At 60.1% G+C, this 9,085-nt stretch overlaps 1 long non-coding RNA gene across 1 annotated transcript; it reads right to left on the reverse strand.

The window, feature by feature from the left end:
• Positions 1-4,303: 4,303 nt before the first annotated feature.
• On the reverse strand, positions 4,304-5,239 carry LOC128846536 (uncharacterized). The gene is made up of 3 exons (XR_008446794.1): positions 5,150-5,239; positions 4,549-4,653; positions 4,304-4,424 (listed from the first exon to the last, which is right to left on the reverse strand). It is a non-coding gene; the product is annotated as an uncharacterized LOC128846536 (long non-coding RNA).
• Between the last annotated feature and the right edge of the window lie 3,846 nt (positions 5,240-9,085).

A 9,085-nucleotide genomic window follows, 5' to 3' on the forward strand; every position in this document is an offset into this window, starting at 1 on the left:
CGGCCACCCCCTCCCATCTCTGCCCCACTGGGCTCCAGAGCGAGAACGTGACTCCTCCAGCCTCTGTCCTCACCTGCTAAGGAGAGTGAACCCCTCGGGCTGGGCCTCCTCCAGCAGCTGCCAGCCTCGCTCCTGGTCCATTAGCTCCACAGCTGGCTGACTGCCCCTGAGGCGCAGCACCCGCGCCAGGGCCTGCACGGCCATGCTGGGAAAAGAAGGAGGCAGGAGATGGTGATGCGGGGATTCCTGCTCTCTGGGCGGGGTGGGGGCGGGCAGGACTCCCTTGCTGCAGCACTGACGGGATCAGGGTGAGCCTAGAAGCTGCCCCACTTCTGCCTTCGGTTTTCCCCCCACAACTGTGGGGGCAGGGGGGAGTGTCTGCAGATGTGACCTTCGCTCTCCTCCAAAGATGTGAAAATTGCCCCTCCCCACCCCGCCCAGGAAACTAACCCTGGGGAGAAAAGGACATGCAGTGCCCCCTGAATGCCCTGCTGCCCTGAGCCCTGTCCCCCAGGGCCCACTGCAGAAAAGGGGTGAAGTGGCTCAGTGACAGGCCGGGCCTGTCCCAAAGCCTTCAAAGTAGACAGTAAATAGAGACAGCAGCCAGCTCTGCCCTGCTCCCCAGCTCTGCTCCCGCTCCACCCGCCCACGGCTCAGCTCCCTCATCACCCTGCTGAGCTGCCCACTCTGAGGAGCTCTCTGGCTCCCTGAGTATCCGGGGGCAGCTCTGCCCGCTCCTAAGCATGAGAAGCCTGGCTGATCTGAACCCTCGGTCCCCCGAAGGTGTCAGGGGTGCCTTGACAATGAAGGTCCAAGAAGGAAGCTTCCCCCTCCTAGGGGCTAACCCAGACACTGCGTGGGTGCTGGGATCCATTGGCCCCACACATTACCTGCGTGGACTGGTGTCACTGGGTAAGTCCTGCTGGGCTCCCGAGAGGTGCCGTGCCGGGGGGCAGGCGATGGCGAGGAAGCAAGAGGCGAACAGGTCGTCCTCGCGTCCCTCCAGCGTGTCCGCTTGCCCCAAGGCCCCGATCAGCTCCCACAGGCCATATGTGGTCTGGAAGGGAAAAGATACAGTCAGAAGACCGTGGCTCTGTGCAGAATGCAGCCGGGAAAGAGGGCTGAATGCCAGCGATGGGAACTTACCGCCGGGGGCAGCCGGGCTGGCTGGGGGCAGCTCCTGTCCTGGGTCTGCCCAGGGTTAGCCCGGCCTTTCTCCGGGCTGTCGTACAGCAGGATGTGCAGTACCTCCCTGGTCAGCATGGGGTCTGCACCTAGGAATCTCCAGATGGCCTTGCTGGGGCTGTGACGGACAGAGGGACGGCAGGTAAGGAATTCACACAGAGGACGGGCCCAGTTGGTACACACCAGGAATGATGCCCTCCGAGGGGTGACGGGCCAGAAGCAGCAGGTTGAGCCTGCTGGTGGCTGACCTCAAGGCCCTTCAGGCACTGTCCAGTCCTAAGGGGTTCATACCCTCCTGCCTGGGCACTGCCAGGGGGCGCTGTGTCACAGAAAGGGATGGGTGGACGTGGCCAGACTCACTTCTCCCAGCTTGGGGGCCCCCTCCCTCCCTTGCTGCCTTCTCCTGATGGGAACCAGAGGGGCTGGGGTTAGAGCCCCCATGGGGGAAAGCAGTGACTCCGGGCTCAGGGGTGGGGCTGGTGTGAGGAGGTGCCCACCCTTGGGAGGGGCTAGGGCTAGGTGCTGGGCTGGATCTCCTGAACTGGGGGCGGGGGGCACAGAGTGGGAGCTGCGGCCAAGGAGAGCAGGAGCTCCTTCCCCATGGGGCAGAGTGTGGGGGTTTCAGGAGGAACAAGGCTCCAGTTCTGGTCATGCCATGGCTCTGGGGTGCGGGGTTTGGAGAAGGCTGTAAAATGGGCTCTGTGCTTGTCGGCTCTGGGCAGGATGCAGGGAAGGCGCTGCTGGCCCAGGGGAACCTGGCAGGCTGGGGAATCAGAGAAGACCAGCCTCTAGGGGTGGGATGAGAGGTCTAAAAGCGTGCGGTGATGGGGAAGATACCAGGCTGGGATTCCAGGGGGGAGAGAGCATTTCCCAGCTGGGGGGAGGGGGTGCCCCTGCGGGGACATGCTCAGTGTAGGGGCGTCTGTGGGGGCAATGCAGTTAGGTTGGCCCCTCTCCTGCCTCAGCCTGGAGGGATGCCCTGCCGGGAGCAGGGCGCCATGCTGACAGAGGAGGTGACCCTGCTCACATGGGGTCTCTCCTGGTCTGTGTAGTGATGGGGAGAGTGGGGGCTGGAAGACTGTTCTGGCCTCCAGCCAGCCAAGCCATTGCACAGCCGAACCGGGATGGGGTGGACTGGCTAGCAGTGCACAGAACGAAGTGGGGGAGGGTGACAGCTGTGTTAGGAATAGCTCAGCTGGGGGAGCCCTGAGCCGGGGGTCCCAGAGCACACGGAGCCCTCCAAGGGACAGGGAGGCTATGCCGGGGCAGGGCTGTTCCCTGGGGGCCTGTGTGCAAGGGGAGGGTCTGTGCTGCATGTAACCGTGGTGCTGGGGGCTTGGAGGCCGGAGTGGGGTGTTCTATCCTTTCCCTGGGGCTGGCGCTCACCGTTTGTAAGGCCAGGGCATCTTCAGGAGGATGCTGACCGCGGTCTTGGTGTGTTGTCTGGCCAGTAGGTGGAGAATGTCTCTCGTCCCCTCGCTCAGCCGCCCCCCCCGGGGTGGGCTCAGTGTGTAGGAAAGAGCCGCCTGGAGATCCTGCACCTGCGGAGGCAAAGCAGGGACTGAGACCCTACCCCCGCTGTGGGTGGGTGGCAGGCAAGGGCCAGGAGGAACTGGGCAGGCTCAGAAACAAGGCAGCGGTCACATGGCCCGGCGGAGGCCGTGGATAAACTCTCCTAGCGAGTGACTGAGCTGAGGGGGGTTCTGGGTTCGGTACCTTGAAACCCCCACCCGTGATCCAGCACCGTAGAACTAAGGGTCCCAATCCCGCTGCCCAGTGACACCCCACCCCCCGGATATCCCGGCTGTACCTCCCCTTGTGACAACATGCCTGGGCTGCTTCAGCACCAGAGTGGGGTCTAAGCGTCTGGGATGCATTTCCATCCTGTACGTCAATCCATGCCCACTGAGCAAAGAGTCAGTGGACATGGGGGACCCCACCGCAGGCTCTGTTCCTCCAGCTGGGGGATGGGTCTGGAGATAGGGCACATTTCCCAGGGAGTGAGCTGGGCAAACCAGACTCCTGGGATCAAAGCCTGAAAACCATTACAGGGCCGTGCCCAGCGGCCCCCTTGCAGACAGGGCATGGATGGGTCCCATTGATCAATGATGGTGAGAAGGGATGTCTCCCCTCCACATCCTCCCTCGTGCCCCAGGAATTCTAGGCACGGGGCAAGATGGAGCTGCCCGAGATGTCAGCATGGTGCCTCCAATGCCCAGCCATTACTTGGCCCTGCAGCTCTGATTCTTGCTCTCTCAGCACCGCCTCCATGACGCCCGCCAGCTGGTCTGCACACTCCTCCTTCTCCAGCAGGCCCACCAGCAGGGTGAAGCTGAAGGGCATGAGGTCACTCGACTGCAGGTGCTTCGCGATGAGCTGCAGGGAAAGGCACAGGCCGAGTGTGAGCAGCGAGCCCCGGCCCGGGGAGGTGGGTTTGCTCTTCGGGGAACGGGGACAGAGGCACTGGCAGCCTGTGCCCAGGGCTATGTGAGTGGGCACTGGAGCCCATACCCAGGAATTTCCATCTGCCGGCACCTCATCGAGGGAAGGAGCCAATAACCCCCCTTTCCCATGTGTGTGTCTGTCTCTCCAGCCACAGTCTTTTGCTCACCATAGCAACATGGACAGGGTTCTCTCTGCAGCTGGCATCCTTCTGTGTCTTGCTCAGCACTCTCACCACTGCCCCTGTCTTGGTGTACACGACAGCTGCACAAGAAACCAGCAGTGCTCAGGCAGAGCTCTCAGGGCCGGATTCTTCCCCCTCCCCTTCGAGCCAGATCAGAGGTGCCAAAGAGCCAGACTCCAGCCGCAGCTGGGAACGACCAGCTAGGGTGAGCTCTCAGCTGGCTTCTGGGCCAACTGCCCACTCTTCACCCTGATGTAGAAGGTGTGTTGGGGCTGGGGTGGGATCAGGGGAGGTCCCAGATGGTCCCAGGCACCTGGTGAAGGGCAGATGCCAGGTCAGCCTGGGAGGTACCAACCCACTTCTGCTCTGTGTCCCTCTGGTCAGGGCTGCGATGAAGGCGCCATGTTCTCTCTGCAGCCCTGCTCGCTAGGTAACGGCCGGGGCTGTGAAGGCTGAGAAGTGGCGACTGCTTCCGCTCTATCTTACCTTTGCAAGGCGTGAAGAGCCAGTAGAGAGCCTGAGATGCCCAGTATCTGGTGGCCTCCTGAGCATCGAAGGCCTGGCTTGTCAGCAGCCCGGCCATGTAGCCCTGCTCTACCATGGGTTTCAGGTCCTAATGGGCCACCAAACAGAAATTGAGGGCATAGGTCGGGACGAGCCCAGCTCTGTCTGTATTCCCCCCACTTCCCGTGAGTGCTGGGGGGGGGGGGGGGGGCAGCAGGGTCTGCGCTGCTCACCTCGGTGATGGCTTTGAAGCGGTAGAACATGAAGAGCCGGGCGCTGGCTCTCACAGCTCGGCTCCTCTCCTGGGCCCGGGGAGAGCAGATCCACGGCTGCAAGTGCTGGGGAGTAGGGAGAAAGTCGTGTGAGCGGCAGCAATGCCGGGGTGACCTCCAGAACCTGCTTCCTGCCCCAGCAGGGAGAGGACATGGAGCATTTAACCGCTTCTCCTCCACTTCCGGACACTGGAACTCAGCGCTCCTCTCCTGTCTGGGGGGCGTTGGCACAGGTCTGAGGGTCTTGGGCTCAGCGCTTTGAGGATTCTCCCCATTGATCATGTAGGGTCTCGGGGCTGTTTCCTTCAGGGGAACAGGGGCTCCAGGCCAAATGTAGGAGGCCAAAGTGACACCCCTGGAGCAGGACTAGGATTGTCTTGCTGGATCTCAGGGTTGGGTGTATGCCCCAGGGGGACTGGCTAGTTCACAGCAGCTGGGAGGCCTGCTCAGCCCCCTCGGGATCAACGGGAGCCTTCCCTCTTGTGGTTCGGGTAGAACCTGACCAGCCGGCCCATCCCCAGATGGCCAGTGCGAATGGGCCCCTCCCCCCGCACTATCATACCAGAAAGAGATGCAGTAGCGTGGTGGGGGTCAGGTGCTGCTCCAGGAATGTCTGCAGCACAAGATCCAGGCCCTCCCAGGGCAGTTCTTGGAGAGACTGGAGCAGAGAGAAGCAGGGAAGTAAATAACAAGGGAGGTGGGGTGCACGAGGCAGGGGGACGAGTGGATCCCCCCGTCTGGAGCCAGGTGCTGTTGGTATTCGAGGTCACTTTACCCAGGTGATACTGATCCCCCTGCACATAGACATGGGTCTCACCTGGACCACGGGCTGCCCTTCCCCAAAGAATCCTTCCTCCCACCTGGGCTCCCCAACACATGTACTGAGCTGGGCTCTGGAGGGAAGGCCTCCTCCCTCCCGCTCTGGAGGGGCCCCAGCTGCCCCCCAACACCCCGCTGGCTCCCCAAGGGCTGAGCTGTTCATCCCGCTCCAGCCAATCTCTGTTTCTGTGGCAGGGCGAGTCATGGCCTGGCCGTGTGGCTGTCCCGAATCCATGCTTTGCTCCCTCTGCACCAAATGCTATTTAACGCTCTGGGCCAGAGCCTCAGCTGGTGTAAACGGGGGTAGCTTCTAGCTCCCTGTGCCAAGAATCCAGGGTAATTCTATACAGTCTCACAGACACTCACCTCTACAGCTGTTCTCCCTGCCAACCCCACTGCAGAGTTAACTGCGTAGCCACTTGTCACCAGCCCTTTGGAAAATAAACCGAGGGGCTGGATTTGGCTGGACACGCAGCTCTCTGCATCGGGCCAGGGTCCAGCTACTCAGCAGGGGGGTGGCTGAGTTTCCCAGCCAAGGAGGCAGGTGGAAGCTGCAGCTTTGTCCATGCCTCACTAACCTCTGCCCAGAGAGCGGAGCTTTTTGCCACCTCAGTCCCTCTCAGCTTCGCCAGGGCTGGGCGCTGAACCATGGCACTGGCGATACAAGTCCCGATGGTCTCAGCTTCCTGTTCCTTAGACAGGCGAGGCTCAAATTTCCTGATTGGAAGGAACGGAGCAGACGGGGCCATTAGACAGGAGACAGGTCCTGGCATGAGTCAGGTTGAGTTTGATGGCTCGAGGGACAGCTCCCTCCCTTAGCAGCAGAGCTCCAGGGGGTATCTCCAGCAGAGCCACCGCCTAGGGAATGGTCCTGTCTGGAGATGCCTTTGCCCCCTGGGCCCGGCAGGGGCTCTGCTGGGGAAGCTGCTCTCCGGGGCTGATCCTGGGCCCCGCTCTGCGGCTGCACCCTTCACAGCACTTCATGCTGACGGGAGGGGCTCCCTCTTACCAGGCAAGACGCAGAGATGGGGGCTGGATAAAGAGACCCGGAGGCCGAGGAGGGTATGGCCCGTTAGTGAGCCACAAGAGAGAAATATCCTCCGGTTCTTATTGCAGCTCCTCCCTCCCCCACTTCCTCTCCCTCCATCTGCCCCTCCCCGGCTGCTGGGCTCCGCAGCTGAGTCAGGCCCCATGGACGTACCCTATGTATGAGATGGCCAACAGGGCATGCTGGTGATCGGGGCTCTGCAGCCGGGCCCGGTCCTTGCCTCTGAGCATCTCCTGCAGCACAAAGCAGAGAGTCAAAGGCAAAAGAATTTGGGGGAGCCCGGTTCCTCAGCAAGATCTGGAATCTCCAAACGCAGTTTGATGCCCCCACCGACCCTCAGCCCCAGCGTGCAGTGCACTGGGGCACGGAGCTGGGAAGCTGGCCCAGGAGCGGCCATGTGGCCAGAATGCAGGAGACATTCACCAGAGCCCCTATTTCGCCATTCCTGATGGCACATCTGGAAACTTCAGCATCTGTCACGGTGCAGGGAAGGGGGATCTGGGCAGAGGCGATTTTGTGACGGGGAGCATTAGAATCCTGAACAGCTGAGGTCAAATATTTTCCTGCAAACCAAGGGAGGGCTGTGCCTGTTAACTCCTCAGGATCATGTCCGGAGTGAAAACCCTTGGAGTTAATCCCCAGGGCGCTTTCTGGCTGCCAGGCAGATCCCTGAGAAGTGGGATGGGGAATGGTCCCAGGTGTAAGCAGCATGAATCCGCTAATGGAAAATAGTGTCATTTAATTCCTTGGGCTGGAATCGCACCAGAAGAATCTGGCATCAGCACTGGGTTTGCAGTGCACAATGTAGAACCCTGGGCACCGGGTCGCAAACACAGCACATGGCCTTTAAACGCTAGAGACTGTGGCACGTGCATCTGCCCTAGGGACCCCTCCCAGGACCCAAGCATGCTCACTCACCAGCAGGGGGGACAGCACGGTGTATGTGTCCTGGCTCACCAAGGGAATCCTGCTCACTTGGGTGACAGCTTCACCCACCAGCGCGAGGCTTCTCAGAAAAGCAGATCTCACCAGTGGGTCCTGGGCTCACAGGCAGGATGGGGAGAGAACAATGAGGAAACAGCCACAGGCAATAGAGAGCTGAGACACAAGGCTACAGGGCGAGTCTCTACAAGGGAGCTGCTGTCCTAGGCGGAATTGCCCTCATGCCCTAAGGGAAAGGACCTGGCTTGCTGAGTGGAACATCTTTGCATTCCCTAGGGCTGTGGGTCTCCAACTATTTTTACTGATGACCCCTTTCACACAGCAAGCCTCTGGGTGTGACCCCCCTAATAAATTAAACACCCTCTCTAATATATTTAACACCATTATAAGTGCTGGAGGCAAGTGGGGTTTGGGGTGGAGGTTAACAACTTGCGACCCCCCCATGTAATGACCTCGTGACCCCCGGAGGGGTCCCGACCCCCAGTTTGAGAATCCCTGGCCTAGGGGAATATCTCTGGAGATGAATGGAAGGAATGGGCTGATTCCCAGAGGTGCTGAGCACTTGGAGTTCCCAGAGCTGTCAGTGGGCCCTGGGACTGCTCAGCTCCCCTGACAATCAGGTCGTAATTGTCCGATCTTTGACAGGAATCTGCTGCTCTCTGCAGTTGGCTGGGCTCTCCCTACCAAGGCATCTGTTCTCCAAAGAGAACATTCAGTTAAACCAAAGTAGCATCCCCTCTCCTTTTCGCTGGGACGCACATAGGGGCATCGTAACCAGCGTAGGACTGAACGTTGGCCTCAAACCTCCGATGGCAAGGAAACAACCTAGAGTTATTTCAAAAATCCCCCTTCAGCACCAGAGCCTGTCAACCGGGCTAGGGGCCTGAATCCCCCTGTGCGCCTTTTGTGTCCAGCTACACCATTGACGGCAGTGTGTGGGGAAAAAGGCCCTAAATCTTTATCTTCTGATCCGTGAGTGCAGCACAAGCCTAGAGGTACCAAACAGGGTACAGTCGTCTCTGGGACAATAGCACCAAGTGATGCTCAGTTACACTCTAACAAGGCCCAGATAGGAGTCCTTCCATTAGCTTCTATGGGCCTGGAATCAGGGAAGCTAACTGAGATGGGGCAGTCACAGAGAATGGTGCTGTTCCCATGTCTCCTGTCCCTCCTGGGGCAAAGGGCCAGCCCTCTGAGCTGAGTTTATGCAAAGACATAGCTCTGTGCTGCTGTGCATAGCCCGGGTAGGTGCTGTGTGGGCGGTCAGGGGAGGGCTCCGACTTACGTGTGGGCTCAGAAAATAATGTTGTCGCATGGGAGCCAGGATATTGAAGCCTATGGTCTCTAGGATGAGATCCGTGGGGTTTGAGTGGACCACGTGCCCATAGGTGAGGAGCAGGAGGCTTCTCAGCTGCTCGATGGAAGCTGGCTCCTGAGAATTGCAAAGGAAAGAGTGAGGAGAAGGGATGGCCTCCAGCTGCTCCTAACTTACAAATGGGGCCAGGGGAGGATTTTTCACCCAGCCGGCTTAGCAACCAAAGGCTACTCTGCTGAGCTGAATTGCCTGGACTTCGAGGCCCTTCCCAGCTCCCCAGGATTGGGTGGTTGAGGTGACCCGGCAGCCGAAGGGGACGCACTAGCAGCTGCTTTAATTCAGCCTAGCTCCAGAGATGTCACTGGGACTACAGT

Source organism: Malaclemys terrapin, chromosome 12 (genome assembly GCF_027887155.1).
Source record: "Malaclemys terrapin pileata isolate rMalTer1 chromosome 12, rMalTer1.hap1, whole genome shotgun sequence".
In the NCBI taxonomy this organism is placed as follows: Eukaryota; Metazoa; Chordata; order Testudines; family Emydidae; genus Malaclemys; species Malaclemys terrapin.